This window comes from Equus przewalskii, chromosome 22 (assembly GCF_037783145.1).
Source record: "Equus przewalskii isolate Varuska chromosome 22, EquPr2, whole genome shotgun sequence".
In the NCBI taxonomy this organism is placed as follows: Eukaryota; Metazoa; Chordata; class Mammalia; order Perissodactyla; family Equidae; genus Equus; species Equus przewalskii.
Window position 1 is genome coordinate 31,624,762 of NC_091852.1, and position 16,164 is coordinate 31,640,925.

At 40.7% G+C, this 16,164-nt stretch overlaps 1 long non-coding RNA gene across 1 annotated transcript; it reads right to left on the bottom strand.

Moving 5' to 3' along the window:
- Positions 1-539: 539 nt before the first annotated feature.
- LOC139078547 (uncharacterized) lies at positions 540-14,045 on the bottom strand. The gene is made up of 5 exons (XR_011531558.1): positions 13,953-14,045; positions 13,541-13,585; positions 10,003-10,175; positions 2,950-3,348; positions 540-1,849 (listed from the first exon to the last, which is right to left on the bottom strand). It is a non-coding gene; the product is annotated as an uncharacterized lncRNA (long non-coding RNA).
- Between the last annotated feature and the right edge of the window lie 2,119 nt (positions 14,046-16,164).

Below are 16,164 nucleotides of genomic sequence, written 5' to 3' on the forward strand. Positions count from 1 at the left end.
AATATAACTGCAAAGACCCTATTTCAAAATAAGGTCACATTCTGAGGTTCCACGTGGACATGAACCTCATGAACCAATTCAGGGGGGACACTATCCAACCCAGTGCAGTGGCTGGTTGAACAATTTTATACCTCTTGCCAATATGTCTAGGAGTTCCAGTTGCTCTGCATCCTTGCCAATCCTGGATATTGTCAGTTTTTAAAGTTTTAGCTATTCTAGCATACAAGTAGTGGTATCTCATTTTAGATTTTTTTTTTTAAGATTGGCACCTGCACTAACATCTGTTGCCAATCTTTTTCTTTTTTTTCTTCTTCTTCTCTGCCAAACCCCCCAGTACAAAGTTCTATATTCTAGCTGTAGGTCCTTCTGGTTGTGGCATGTGGGACGCCGCCTCAGCATGGCCTGATGAGAGGTGCCATGCCCCCACACAGGATCCGAACCAGTGAAACCCTGGGCCACCAAAGTGGAGCATGCGAACCTAACCACTCGGCCTGGCCGGCCCTCATTTTAGTTTCAATTTGTAATTCCCTGATGACTGTCAGTGACACATTTTCAGGGAAACAACCCAACTGTCCTAGCTTCTTAGATATGACTGTTCACTTTATCCCAACCTCTCTTCAATTGTCAGTGAATGAAATACCTGGATTGTGGCATAATGTCTTTTATTTTTCCAAATCCCAAATGATGAGAGCTGTAAAATTAAGGAGTTATTGTCTACAGCATCACAATGATTCAAAGAAACTTGCTATCTGGCTCTCACCAGACATTTTGAAAGTTAGTGCACATGTTGAAGGTGCCATCTGCTGGGATGCTCAGGGAGCACAGAGCCACAGTTTGCGTCTCCCTTGCTGACAAGACATTTTGATTCCTATATTCCTTCCATCATAAGATGTATTTTTCCCCTCAGTATAATATTCCTGAAATTAGGATGCACTGGAAAATCTACCTTAAAATTTACCATTGTAACTAGCATTTCTTGCCCCAATCAGAGAAATATATACCTGAGTTTCTTATAAGGAAATCAGTACAACAAAGTTTGCAAGACCAGATCTGTTTGGGGAATGGTTTATTGCTTTCTAAAGACGATTTATAACGAAATTAATTAAGTATGAGAAATCTATATAATGAATGATTCAGTTATTAAGCATGACATTTATGAAAATATTTTAATGACAAGTGGAAGTGTTTATATCATTGTAATATTAATGGGAAAAAAGACAACAAAACATATGTATCATTTAGCTCAGACTAAGGCACTATTGTATTTGAATGAAAGATTCAAAAGCCCTGGGTTCAAGTGCTACCACTGTCCTTTATTTCCCGTGTGACATTGGCAAACTTAGTTAATTGCTCTGAGCCTCAGAGTCCTTATCAAAAAATGTTGTAAATTACAGAATTCGCAGGGTCATGAAAATTAAATGAATGTGAAGCCCTTAGAACAGTCTCTGGCATCGACTACAGTCTTACTGAAGTATTTATGAGTTTACAGGAAAAATAAAATAATTCAGGCCAAAAAATCAGAAGTTAATTTATGAGAAACATTTTTAATTCTTCATGAAGGACTTGTGCATTTCCTAATTTTCTAGAGTGAACATATTTTATTTCAATAATCAGAGAAATAAAGTAAAAATCAAAAATACAGATCTTAATATTAGTGCATATAGGCCAATGGGGCAATTACAAACAACAAGCAGACAATACTGGCATAATGGCTGTCAGGTCCTGATGCGGCTTCAAGAGTGGTGGGCCGGCTATGGGAAATGCAGGGCTGACGGGCCAATCTTGTATTAGTCCTAATTCTGTTAGACTGTGAGAGGTGCAATGGGCTCCATTCAAAACACTTGGGCAACTGGGAACATCAAGACAGAGAGGCATTGCCATTAGAATCTTCTATGCAGTTTATAAAAAGCACAAAATAATTAATACAAAAAAGTGATGGGTCCGTAATTTCTGCAATGAGAGATGATGTTCTTGATTTTTGCAATTACTGAGAATTGCACAAGCCTGGCATTTTCTTACACATGGATACCAATCAGGGAGGCGGTAATGAATCTATTTCTCACACTGGTAGTTAATATTTTCCTTTAAATTCCATAAAAACAAATAATTATACAAAGATGGAATTCTTTTTATCATAAAGAAATTGTTAGACACGTATGATAATGCACTATAATGGCAGTTAGGAAATGCAAAAAATATCATTTTTTTAATCCCCCTAGTACATAGTTGTGTGTGTGTATATATATATATATATATATATTTTTTTTTTTTCTGGTTGTGGGTCCTTCTAGTTGTGCCATGTGGGATGCCTCCTCACATGGCCTGATGAGCAGCGCCATGTCCATGCCTAGGATTCCAACCGGTGAAACCCTGGGCCAGTGAAGCAGAGCATGGGAACCCAACCACTCAGCCACGGGGCAGCCTCCAAAATATCAGTTTTAACAATATGTAGGGGCCGGCCTGGTGGCACAGTGGTTAAGTGCACACGTTCCGATTCTTGGCGGCCCGGGGTTCGCCGGTTTGGATCCTGGGTGCGGACATGGCACCACTTGGCACGCCATGCTGTGGCAGGCGTCCCACATAGAAAGTAGAGGAAGATGGGCAGGATGTTAGCTCAGGGCCAGGCTTCCTCAGCAAAAAGAGGAGGACTAGCAGTAATTAGCTCATGGCTAAACTTCCTCAAAAAAAAAAAAAGAAAAAAGAAAACAATATGTAACTCTTCACATATATTGTGGCTGTCTAACTCATAATAACATAAATATCTGTTAAACTTAAACATAAAGAATGCATAAATTTTATATGCTTAAAACTACTCCCATGAGAGAACAAGTTTCCTGGGATTAAGATTACATCTTAATCCTTCTATCTTCTTAGTGCCAAACAGTAGTTTCTGTATATGCAGCAGGTATGAATTTGCAACCTCATATGTAGGTAACAGAAACAGCTCACCTTATTTTCTTTAATTAACTTAAACTTGACTCCAAGCAGCCACCCAGAAAGGCTGTCAGGAAATCCAACCTCAGTCAGTATTTGGACTTTCTCTCTTCTGCTCCAAGGTCAAATACTGCAGCAAAGTTTGGGAGCTTTGTTTGGCGTGGGGCGTGGGGAGAGGGCGAGCGCCAGTCATCTGGAAACGTTGACAGCTGCTGAGATGCGGAAAGCCAGGCTCTCACGGTCATCACCACGTCTATGTCATCCATGGGGCATGTGAACTTCTGCCCAGCATGCGAACCTCAGTGCCAGGGGGCCACTCTCCCCTCAGGCCCCTCTCTGATATCTTGCTGTCACAATCCTTCAGGCAAGAAGAAATTGGCTTTGGGCTTCTCATATCCTTTATTTGGTTTACCCCTATTTTGAACATAGAATAAGATTTTATATTTTAATCAAGGAAAGAGAAAAGAACATAGATAATTCTTTCCACTCTCCATAAATCTTGACTTTCTTTTGCCTGGATGAGACCTCGAAACTTTCTTATTGAAGAACAGAGACTAAATATTAACTTTCTTTTTTTAGTTTCCTTTATTAATTCTTCCTCTTTTTAGAATTTTAATCAAAATTCTTACATTTTCTCTACTCCCCTCGCCCCAACACCCACACCTCACCGAGGTCCAGCAGAGGTTAGGCTGAGGACATCCAGGAAGTCTACACAGAAAACAGAGGAGCAGAACCCTTATCTCCCTAAGTATTGGTCCATCTATCCTCATTTCTCTTCTACCACTTCTGCCAGGACCCGTTAAATAATTTGCAAGGCCAAGTGCAAACTGAAAACGCCGGGTCCCTTTTTCAAAACTTATTAAGAGTTTCGAGAGGTGACAGCAGAGTAACAGTAAGCACGAGGCCTTTCTCAGTGTGGGGCCCTCTCTGACTGCACAAGTCATGTGCCCTGACGCTGGCCCTGCCCACTGCTCAGTTCAGAAGGTCTTCATCATCTCGCCTGTTACTCAACAACCTCCTAACTGAAGTTCCTTCTTTAGATTTGCTCCCTTCAGAATCATTCTACACACACCTTCCACATAAAATGTACCTAAAGCCAACACCAGGTTCCGTCACATCACTGCTCAAACTGCAATAAATCCCCTACAGGGCCATGTCCAAGCTACAAGCATGAACTTCAAGGCCTCTAATCGACTGGTCATCTCCATCTCTTTCCACTTCCTGCTTCACACCTTAAGCTCCACCTGAGGGTCAAAATGCAATGCCATTTAGGTATCATGGACTCAATCTTCAAACAACCACAGAAAGAAGGTGAGACAACACTGGATGGTGCTATACACAAAGCCTTCATTTCACTGATAATATTCTGTCCTTTTAGAAGACACACAGCTACCAGACATGTTCATTTGTCAGCGCAAGAAAGCTCAAGAACCAGAAAATCAATGATGTTTTAAATGTGCTTGAGATTTGTACACACTATCAATGTCATCATTTCTAATCCTGTTATAGTACAAATTTTCAAATGTCCTAATATTTATAGATTTCATCATTTATGTGTCCTTTATTTGTGTGTTGATCCTTTGAGCAAATCTTTACTGTACACTTGCTGTGTGTCAGGCACTTTGCTAGTGCTGAGGCCAGAAAAATGAACAAGAAAAAAAAGAAGATATAACTCCTTTTTACAAGGAGGTTATAATTTAAAGGAGATGAGGAAGACATTAACGGAGTAATTACAATATAATACACTGTGATTATCATTTAGTGAACCCCTACTATGAGTCAAGGGTATTTGACTCATTGGGTATTTCACATATGTGACTGCTAATCCTCACAAAGCTTGGGCATTCTTATTCCTATTTGAAAAATGGGAAAACTGGGGCTCCAAGAGTATAAATAACTTGCCATAGGAAGTAGGATATAAGCTAAGATTTAAATCCAAGTTTATTTGATCCCACAGCTCTGTTCCTTCCACTGTGCTGTGATGCTGTGTCTCATATATATTGAGAACGGCGCTCTATAGCTAATATGTGTGGAGGGGAGTGACCAGCACACCCTCTCCCAGGTTATCTAATAAGCCAGACAGAAAAGGAGAAGAAGTGACTGGCCTTGGGGACAAGAGTGAAGGGTGAAGGGAAAGCATGCCAAAGGAAGAACACATTGCCAGGCCCCAAAGAATGTCATATTCTAGGGACTGCATTTAGTCTGGAAGGAAAGGGCCATTTGTGAGGAACTGTGACAGGTGGAGCGAAAACATCAGGCAAAGGCAAAGGTCGCATCATAAGGGCTTTGCAGGCCATCTAGAGAGCTTGAGCCTCACTCAGTAGTTGATGACGGGTCACTGAGAGGATTTAAGTGGGAAATGACACATCAGGTCTGAACTTTAGAAAGACATTCTGTTACCCATTTGGAGAACATATCAAAGGAGAAAGAGACCACAGGCGGAAAGATCATTCAATAGGCCACTGCGGCCTACGCGAAAATGAAGTTAGCCTGAACAAAGTCAGTGGGAAGGAGGATGAAAAGAGGAAGCACATTTTAAGAGATAAACAGCAAGAAGAGACATTTGGTGACAAATTAAATCAGGATTTTGTGACAGGTGTAAAAAAAGAATCTAGGTTGACTCTAAGGGTTTCTAATTTAAATATTTGAGTGAATGCTTCTTTAACCCAATTACTCAGATCTACAACCCCAATTGGACCTTTGAAATTTTATCTTCTGTTATAATCTTCCATTTAGGAAACCATGATCACGTTATCTTTTTCTTTTCTTCACGATTGAAGCAAACCTTCCTTCCCTGTTTTCTGAATCATGTTGTTTTGTGTTGTTTTACTTTTTAATGGAAGGCCTCTTTGAGTTCAATGATTGCTTATACATGTAGTTTCTGTTCTTTTCAATTATTCTCTAAGAAACCAAGTGCTATTCCAGGATAAAGTGTTCCACAGCTTATACGTGTGGAAAGTCCTTCCATTGTTATACCTCTCTCCAGTGTACACAGCATTTCCACAAATATGTTCGGTTTGATCTCCTTTGAGACAGCTGTGGAAGAATTAAATTTCCTATTTTAAAATGAAGAAAATGAGAGCCAGCCCTGATGGCCTATTGGTCAAAGTTCAGCATGGTCCACTTTGGTGGCCCAGGTTCAGTTCCTGGGTGCAGAACCACACCACTCGTCTGTCAGTAGCCATGCTGTGGTGGTTGCTCACATAGAAGAACTTAAACTATACACAGCGATGTACTGGGGCTTTGGGGGGGGTGGGGGGTGGGGAGGAAGGAAGAAAAAAGGAGGAAGATTGGCAAAAGATGTTAGCTTAGGGCAAATCTTCCCCACAAAACAACAACAGCAACAACAACAAAAACCTTTTAAAAAAGGAAGCAAATGAAACTTTCAGAGCATTTGTATCATTCTCATTCAAATAGGGATAGAACCTAGGTCACAGGTTTTCTGAAAACGTGTTCATCAGTCTTTATGACTCCTCCCTGTCCCAGCAAGGTCTGAATTTTATTGCTAGGCATAAAGCAGCTGACATGTGCACTGTAGTTAAGTGGGAGAATTTATTTAAAAAAAAAAAAAAAGAACCAACAACTTTCAGGATCTGGGGAAGCTATGGCTCAAGCCAGTTTCTATTAAATAAGGATTCATCTGGTCACTTGAATTACCTACTTGCCCTCCTGAGACATTATGTGTGATTGGATTCAGGCAGTTTGCACAATGCAGTGGATCAGCTAATTGCTCCTCTGCTTACTATAAGCACAATTGGCTACATTGGTTGGAAAACCAACCCAGGGAATAGGCTATGAAATTGGTATGGAAGCTTTGGCAGCCGACCGGCTGATCAGGATGCTGAATGAAAAGCTAAAACACAAAGCACAGCTTGTTTGGTTTGGTTTGGTTTTTTTAACAGTAATTTCTAGTGGCGGAGACAGATGTTTCTTGAAGTGGCAAGAGATTTGCAAAGCAGAATGTTATAGCACTTACTGTAATTGCTTTATTAATATTGTATGTGTTTATGGCTTCTATCTTTTGGCTTGTGGCACCTCTTACTTTAAATGGCTTTGGGTTTCCTGATGACTGGCAGTTAATCTTTACTTCAGAGATCCTTTGAGTCACATATCCAGCTTTGCTCCTGCATAGTGAATTATTTCATATGAAGCCGCATTTTCATTCGCTTTTATTACACTTAGAGGCCCTCAGGGGGCAGTGGAACACCATCAGAGACAGCATGCCTGTCTAGGCAAAGGAAACTAGTTTGCTGAGGAATAAACACCCAGTTACATGCCCATCCCTGCAACAGAAATGACCTATTCCATCACTAGCCAAGTCTCAGGACATAATGTCAGCTACAGTATCGTGAGAAGGACCTAAGAGATTCTAATCCCGGATCATCAAAAGACTGGAGCCCTTTGGGGGGTCAAGTTTGCAATGGGCATATTCTAAACAACTTCTTTTTTGGTACTTGGTTTGTTTTGCTTTGAAAAGTAGAGACCATATTTTAATTCTCTTACAATGTGTTACTAAAAAGAGGGAAGAAGGAATGAATAAGGAAATAAACCAATGCAGTTAAATTTGGAGTTGATATTTTCTGAGAAGCTTTGCTAGTTGGCCCAGTGGCTATTGCATTTCCTTCTCTCCCTTCCCAGGCCCATCAGAGTGGCTCCTGCATGTTCCTGCATGTTGCTCCGGAATGTTCTCTCACTAGGCTCTTTCTCTTCAGTGTGCCTGCTCACTGGACTGAGGAGGGGAAAGGGTCTTCTTTTAGGGAGTTTTAGTCTGAGTTTTGTGGCTGACATCATTATTATTATAATTTGCTTCAGAACTGCACCTAATGACAGCCTGTGAGTTAAAGGCAGGCCTCACTTAGCTAAAAGCCATAAGAGGTGTGTGGAAAAAGCAGTAAAGCCTACTGAAAGATCCTGATCACCGAGTCATTTCTGAGAACTGCTGGGACTTCCTTCTGAAACCAACCAGCAGTGGAGGGCTGAGCCGGGCGTTAGGTATTCAGCATTGTGCACCATGTTGTAACAAATTCCTTTGTGCAAACACACACAACTGAAGGCCTCCATACTTCACTGGTGAAAAAAAAAGCATCTTTCTTTAATTCATGTCTCTAGGAGAAAGCCTACTCAATATTTAATTTTAATCTAACGTGTCACATTTTTTTCATGCCAAGAAATAGCCCTCCGGTTATGCATAATTCATTGTGGTGGACAAGACCTACATCGGTTTTAGAGGAAATGTTGGTGGGGGCTGTGATGCAGCCGCCAGGATAGTCGCCTTTGCAGTGACAGTTGGATCCAGGAATTTTTAAGTCAATCAACATAGACTGTTTATATAAAGACAGAAATTATTCGATGGAAAAAGGGAAAACACTAACAGGAAGTAGAAACATGTAGATTTTTTTAATGCACCCTGTACAAGAAGCATAAATAAGTGTAGCTTGGAGCCAATCACAGACATGTTTTCTATACTTCAGATTCTTCATCCTGCCAATGGCCTTTCTTTAACAATGCCTGTGAAATGGCTTTTAGAACGGTCCAAGAGAAAGAAGCAGGACTGCGTATGTATATCTCCAAGATGCTCCATTATTGTTGACTTTAGTTTGCAAATACTAAGAAATTGAGTCAACATGTGTTTTTTTAATCCTTGTGGTCAAAAAATAAGAAATGATCAAGAATTACCAGAATGAATTACATTCAACCATGACAGATCTACAGTCATCTCAGTTTTTTATCTTCAGTAGTCAACATTCCCCTCCTCAAAATCTAATCTAATTCTGTCTCCTTAAAAAAGACTTAAATGCTACTTTGTTAATACAAATAAAAAACAAAGGGGGATAAATATCTTATAGAAGTTACATTTCGTGTACTTAAGCTAATAACATCTTGCAGGTAAACAGATTATTTATAAAGGCCAGGTTAACATATAATATTATTAAAATACTGCCATTCCTTCAAGCTGTTCCACTGCACAACCAATCTGACACATTAACATACTGCATAGTGAAAAGGCTGCACTTGCTACATTCTCCCCAGATTTTGTTTCATTTAAAATATTGTGTACAAAAAAAAGTCATATTCAAGATATTGCTTAACCACAACATCCCTGAAGTGCTTTGACAGCTATGAGATTCCTTTTTTTCGGTAACTGAATCATGTAGCCATGCATCCATGCATTTGTTCTCCCTTAATGCTTTTTTTGTTTTTTTGTTTCATTTACTAGCGTGTAATTTCACTTTTCCTTATGGTTAGTTCTTGGGTTGTGCATTTTTTCTGTATGGTAACCAACTATCACATCTTACCTGTATCTTAGATCTGGTGCCTTCCTAGCTCACCGTTGAATTTTTTCCAAAACAGAAAGAAGAAAGGAAGGAAGAAAGGAAGGGAGGAATGGAGGAAGAAAGGAAGGAAAGAAGGAAAGAAAGGAGAAAGGGAGGAAGGAAGGAAAGAAGGAAAGAAAGGAGGAAGGGAGGTAGGAAGGAAGGACAGAGAGAAAAAGAAACTCATGGATATTTTCCCTCCAATTTCTCATTTTCTTCAATTCCAAGATGTGCAGTTCTCCAGAGTATTATGTTCCCTGGGCTGATCGGTATTCTCTTTCAATAAAACCACAGGACATAGCTGTTGGGCACAGAAACTAAATGTCATGAATGCAGTGCCCTGCTACTTGGCAGAAAACTCTGCCGGCGTGCTTTTTATATAATGTTTTTTTCACCTTCACTCTCTTATTGTGCTTTTTTCAACAAAAGTTAGACAGTAATAACTAGTACATTTACACACCACAGTTAATGATTGTAATAGTATAAGGTAAGAGGATAAATACTTATTAACACAAAAAAAGTACAGTATAGCCCTACAATGAATAGAAAAAATTATTTCAGCAGTTAATGAAAACATGGATACATTTGACAGAATTACTTAGGGGAAGAAAATCGCTCGCATGCCTCCCAGGGGAAAATTAACTGGGTGTGTATGTGTTTAATCCTTTCAAGACTGTAAAGTATAATTGTTATAAACTGCCACCCTCTTGCCTCCTACCCAAGTCTGAGTAGGTACCCCCCAGTCCTATCTTACCTTTTGGTAGCTAATTTGAGTTTCTCTTCCCAAGATGCACCACAATGTCTGCAGGAAAAGAGGCTAATAATGCCTTCCTAGGAAATTCTAGATTTTGTTCCCTGGGGTTAATAGTTGATCGAATAATGGACAATCAGAGCAGTAGCCATTTGGATGAAGAAAGAGAGAGGGGCCTATGGATAGAACAAAGAAAAAAAAGGATGCTGTTAGAAAACATTGCGTAGGTTATCAAAATTCGTTTATCATTATTAATTAACACTTTTATGTCTTTTGACACTGCACTCTATATTAACTTGCTGGCATAGCCTAATTAAATAAATATGTGTGTGTGTGTGTTTGTGTGTGTGTGTGTTTATATATACACAAGTGGGCTTCCATGATCATCTTGCCCTTGCTAATCTAGCCATTGACAAAGAGCTTTCCCCAGGCTATGGACTATATACCCTCAAGGAGAAGGTGCTCATTCCATATAGGGGGCTAATTTATCAAACCTCAGAGAAATAAAATAATCTTAGTTAAATACAGTAGGAAGTAATTTAATAAGATTAGTAAATGAGCAGTCTAGGGCTAGGATCTGACACTTTCTGATTAGAAATGTCAAGAAAGTGAAGAAATTCTCTTGAGACAATTAACTTACGAAGGAAATTCATTTTATAGCTCTGGCAATTTGAGATGAATCACTTAGCTGCTAGGGCCCTCAGCTAAATCATGGCATCTATAAAAGAACAAGGTTGGGCAAGGCAGCTACAACTCTAGAATTATTTGATTAGGTGATATTTTAAATCTGTGATTATTACCATGAAAGGAAAATAAGAGTTCAGAAGATGAGAACATAGATACATCATCTGAGAGTTCTTGATAATATAAACTTTATCAAAGTAGATTTCAGCAAATTGATTGTAGAAATATGTGAGGTTCTACTGCCAGAGAATCTAAAAAGCTCCCCTAAAAAGATAGGAGACACTACAACTTTCAAGCAATCACAGAGAGGGAGACAAGGAAACAATGTAAGGAATTGTGTCCGTTGGAAGCAGACATGGAAACGGAATTTGGAGAGCAAAAGGTTTATTGAGGGAGAAGAGAGGTGATGCCTGTGAAAGACAAAAGGAGAAGCATGCAGTTTGGGGCAAGAAAAGCCACTAGATGACAGTGCAGATCTGACCCTTGTGAAAGGAAAGTAGGGAAGGGGCAAGACTGGGCAGGACAGCTCTCAACAAACTCTTGACCAGCCCAACAGGAACTACAGACAGAAGACTGCTGATTACAAGTGTCCTGCCAAAACGGCCAGGTCCTAGAATCCCTCCATGCTCAGATGTTGGCTGGGGACTTCCCAGAAAGTTTGTGGCCTTGGCCCAAAGCTGAAGTGGTTTTGATTTGCATTTCCCTAATCATTAGTGCTGCTGAGCACCTTTTCATGTACATGTTCACCATTTGTATGTCTTCACTGGAGAAGGATGGTTATTATCAAAAAACCCAAAAGACAATAGTGTTGGTGAGGATGTGGAGAGAGAGGAACCCTTGTGCACTGTTGGTGGGAATGTAAATTGGTGCTACTGTTACCGCCCAAGGGGGGGTCATCTGTCCACTGCAGGACATGCCAATAGTCAAGAGGCAAGGTGGTAGGAGAGAAAGAGTTTTTTATTACAGCTTGCTAGCAAGAGGGAAGATGGCTGACTAATGTCCAAAAGAACCATCTTACAGAACAAAGACTACAGGCCAGTTATATATGGGGTTGGTCTCTGGGTGGGGCCTCCATCTGATCTCTGGGTAGGGGCAGACATATGGTCTTAGTTCCTGATAGTCTTTTGTTTTACTGGATATACATCATAGACTGAGCAAAGAGCAATGCCCTATACCCTAGCCCTATACCCTAATTGTTCAGTTGTCATTGATGATGTCTATCAGTATAGACTCTCTACCCGGGGGTCATCACATTCCTAAGGAACTTGAAAGAGCAAAGTTATCATCTTATCACAGCTGGGAGGAGCCATAAAATCTATGGGAACCTATAAATCCCTCAGAGACAGATGCTTACTTATCTAGGCAAACTAAAGCAAAGATTCAAAGGGGCTGGTGAGTCAGGGTTAGTTAATTAGAAGTCATTCAAAGTTACAATATGGTTTCTTTTCCACAATATGGCTTCCCTTATGTCAACCTTGGTTGAGCTGGTATCACAACCACTATGGAAAACAGTATGGAGGTTCCTCAAAAAAATTAAAAATAAAACTACCATGCGATCCAGCAATTCCACTTCTGGGTATATATCTAAAGGAATTGAAATCAGGATCTCAAAAAGATATCTGTACTCCTATGTTCATTGCAGCTTTATTCACAATAGCCATGGAAACAACCTAAATATCCATCAACAGCCAGTGCAAACTATTTTTCAATTTAATATAATTTTAGTCTTCCATTTTGCTCTGACTTGCATCTTGTAATGTATTGTATTGTACTACATATAAGGTGCTAGTGCATCTTTTTAGCATCATATGTAAGCACATTGCTGATCTAGTCAGTGCCAATTGATTAATTCAGTTCAAATGGTTTTTTTCTATGCACCAATGCAACATTGTAATGTGTTTATCTGAATATCTTGAAACACCAGAGGTTATCATGATACCTATGTAAGTTTAATTGATAATTAAATTGAAATGAATGCTTTTAGGAGGACAATATTATTAACTTATTTTTCTAGTTCAGCACATAAGTATGAAAAAGTTTTATAGTTTAAAATAAAGACATGAGTGGAGATAAAGTTAGTATTATGACTGGAGCAATAAAGAAGAAAAAGAAGGAAGGTTTGTCTCAAATATCACCTTAAATGGAAACTGAAATTTGCTGGTGCAAAACAAAATAAAACAGCTGTTTGTTATATAAAATTAAAAAATTAAGATAATATGACTCTATGCAGTTGTCAAAACTTGTACAGAGTGGATGTGTTTGTGAAGGTGCTCTTGGATAAGACTAACATTTAAATCAGTGCACTCGAGTAAAGCATAGCGCCCTCCATAATACAGGTGACCCTTATTCAATCAGTTAAAGGCCTGAATAGAACAAAAGACTGAACTCCCCCAAGCAAGAAGGAATTTTCCAGCAGATGCCCTTGGGACTCAAACTGCAACTCGAACCACCTGGTCTCCAGCCCGCCAGCCCACCCTGGAGATTTTGGATTTGCCAGCCTCCATAATCCCGTGAGCCAATTCCTTAAATCAATCTCTCTGCCCACATATCCCATTGGCTCTGTTTCTCTGGAGAACTTGACTCATGCACACTGCATCTCACACCACCACCGAGCAGACCAGGCAAGCCCCATTGCCTAGCTCCTGCATTCTTCATTTCTATGGCGGGTCAGAGCAGGGAATCCGAGAACTTCCCAGGTTCCAATTTCCCTCCTTTGGATCCCCCTTCTGAAGGCTCTGTTTCTGAGGACTCATTCTAGAAACTGACATGCTCAGAGCTTGTGGACCTGGGTGGTCATGGAAAGGAGAGTTTAAGGTTAACCCTGGGAAAGCACAGAGTTGAGTGGGCAGAACCTTACCTGTCATGTTCCACCTTTGATCCTCTGCCTGGCTCTCTGCTGATGCTGAAAGACAGGAAAAGAATGAGAATCTGGGACTTAACTCTCACTCTCCTCTCTCTAGGCAAGCTGCAGACATTCATTATTCATGAATAATATGCCTTTATGAATTCAATTAATTAAGGTCAATTTTCCATCCCTGTTATTCATTTTTAAAGTGGATAAAATAATTTTCCATGGTTTCTTCTCTGAAAAACTCAAGTAACAAAGATTTCCTGTGTGAGGTCCTTAGTTGCTATTTCCCCCGGCCATCCTTTGCTGGAGAAGGGCACAGATCCTCAGAGCTTTAGAAACACCTATGCTCCGTTCAATAGGATTCTGGTCGCTGAGCACAGATGGGATAGCATCAGATCAGAGGTTTTCAGAAGCTCACCATCACTTTCCAGCTTAGCCTTAACACAAGGGGGACGATTATTCCAAAGACACAGAGATGGAAGGCATCTGGTGCACAATGTTGAGAAACTGTTCTCCTCAGGTGTGCTGAAATACCTAAATAAGCCAAAGCACCACCCCTGAATAATGGTATTTGGGATCCACTCCAGGAACCTCTACCACACCCAGGTAAACGGACATGGGAGCTCTAGTCCCCTCTCTAACCTCGGCCCTGTCCAACTCATTCCCCTAGAAGGATGGCGTTCTACTGCTCCCTGAGAGTTTTCATTTCAAGTGTCTCTGCGCCCCACCATGACTTACAAAAATGAGAAGAACAGGAAAAACAAGACTCAGTCTCTTCTGGGGAGCCAGGCCTAGTGTTCCCTTACCTGATTAAGATCTTTTTTTCCCCAATATTGATAAAAACCAAAGAAGAAGCCATAGTCTAAAAGAGTGTAGAAAATCAAATCAAAATTCCCCAGGAAAGGGCTGGCCCCACGGCCCAGTGGTTAAGTTCACGCTCCACTTCGGCAGCCCAGGGTTTCGCTGGTTCAGAGCCTGGGCACGGCCCTAGCACCACTCATCAAGCCATGCTGAGGTGGCGTCCCACATGGCACAGCTAGAAGGGACTACAACCAGAATATACAACTATGTACTAGGGAGCTTTGGGGAGAAGAAGGGAGAAAAAAAAAAGACTGGCAACAGAGGTTAGCTCAGGTGCCAATCTTTAAAGAAAATGTTCCCCAGGAAGTAGAGCTTCAGCTCACCTATCAGACAAAAAGTGTTCTGAAGAAAAAAGCTCATTTTTCATCATTTGAAGCATACTGCATCCACAGATAACTGGGCACTGAGAATGCACACTCCAGACTGGAGCTCCAGGCCTGGAACTGTCACGGAGGGTTCTGGAAGGTGAGGGAGGGGACAAGACAGGAAATTGTTCTTACCATCCAGGCCACTGGATCCCCCCACCCTTCTCTAGACCTTACCATTTTCCACTCCATCTCTGCATCATATCATATATATGCATTAGTACAACTGTCTATTTACACCATACATAACCCAGATGCTAGCTGGGTCCACCTTTTACTCTCAGTGATCTTGGCTTTGACTTTATCAATTCTACAGCTCTGATAGTCTGAAGTTTACCCTAGAATTTTTGCTAATTCCATAGCATTTACACTCCTGAAATCTCCTCCAGCTTCTATACCAGCTTCTCCACATACTCTGTTTTGGCCTTACATCAACCCAGACACAGAACTCAGTCTCCCCTTCAAGCATCCTCCAATGAAGCCACTTTCACAATAAAAGCATTAGTGAACTAAGTGGCCTTTATTGAAGATTCTATATGGGTGATAAAGTGTGGATAGCCCATCCCACCAGAAAGAATTTTCATTCTGTTTTTTTTTGTATTTGTTTCCCATCCAAAGTGCTTTTCGGACTTTTCTGTCCCTCAGGCTCCCAACTCTCCCCTCTCCACCTGAGCATTGTTCCACCCTGCTGCTCTGTCCCTCTTCTCTGCCAGATCCCCACACCACCACCAAAGAATTCCGAATTCTCATCTTTTTTTTTTTTTTTTTTTGCTGAGGAAGATTAGACCTGAGCTAACATTTGTTGTCAATCTTTCTCATTTTTGGCTTGAGAAAGATTAGCCCTGAGCTAACATCTGTGCCAATCTTCCTCTACTTTATATACAGGTTGCTGCCATAGCATGGCTGACAAGTGGTCTGTGCCTGGGGTCCAAGCCTGCAAATCTGGGCCGCCAAAGTGGAGTGCACCGAACTTAACCACTATACCATGGGCTGGCCCCTCAAATTCTCATCTTTTTATACAGAGTATATCAGCTCTCCCAACTCCCTACACCAACCTGGATAGCCAGATACATCCTGGTTGGAAGGGTGAGTGAGGCCTTCTCTGCAGCATAACTAACTTTGTAAGGGAGCAGCTAGAGTCATATAGAGCAGTATTTTTTGTTTGTTTCAAATCGCATCTAGAGGTTACTTCCTCTATAATGGTTTTCCTAATTTTTCCCATCTATTTACTAACTTTTCACCAAAATCCCCATTAGCCTTTCAGTACTTATTAAAAATAATTGATGGGGGCCAGCCTGGTGGCACAGTGGTTAAATTTGCACATTCTTCTTCAGCAGCCTGGGGTTCACCAATTCAGATCCTGGGTGAAGACATGGCACCACTTGGCACGCCATGCTGTAGGCG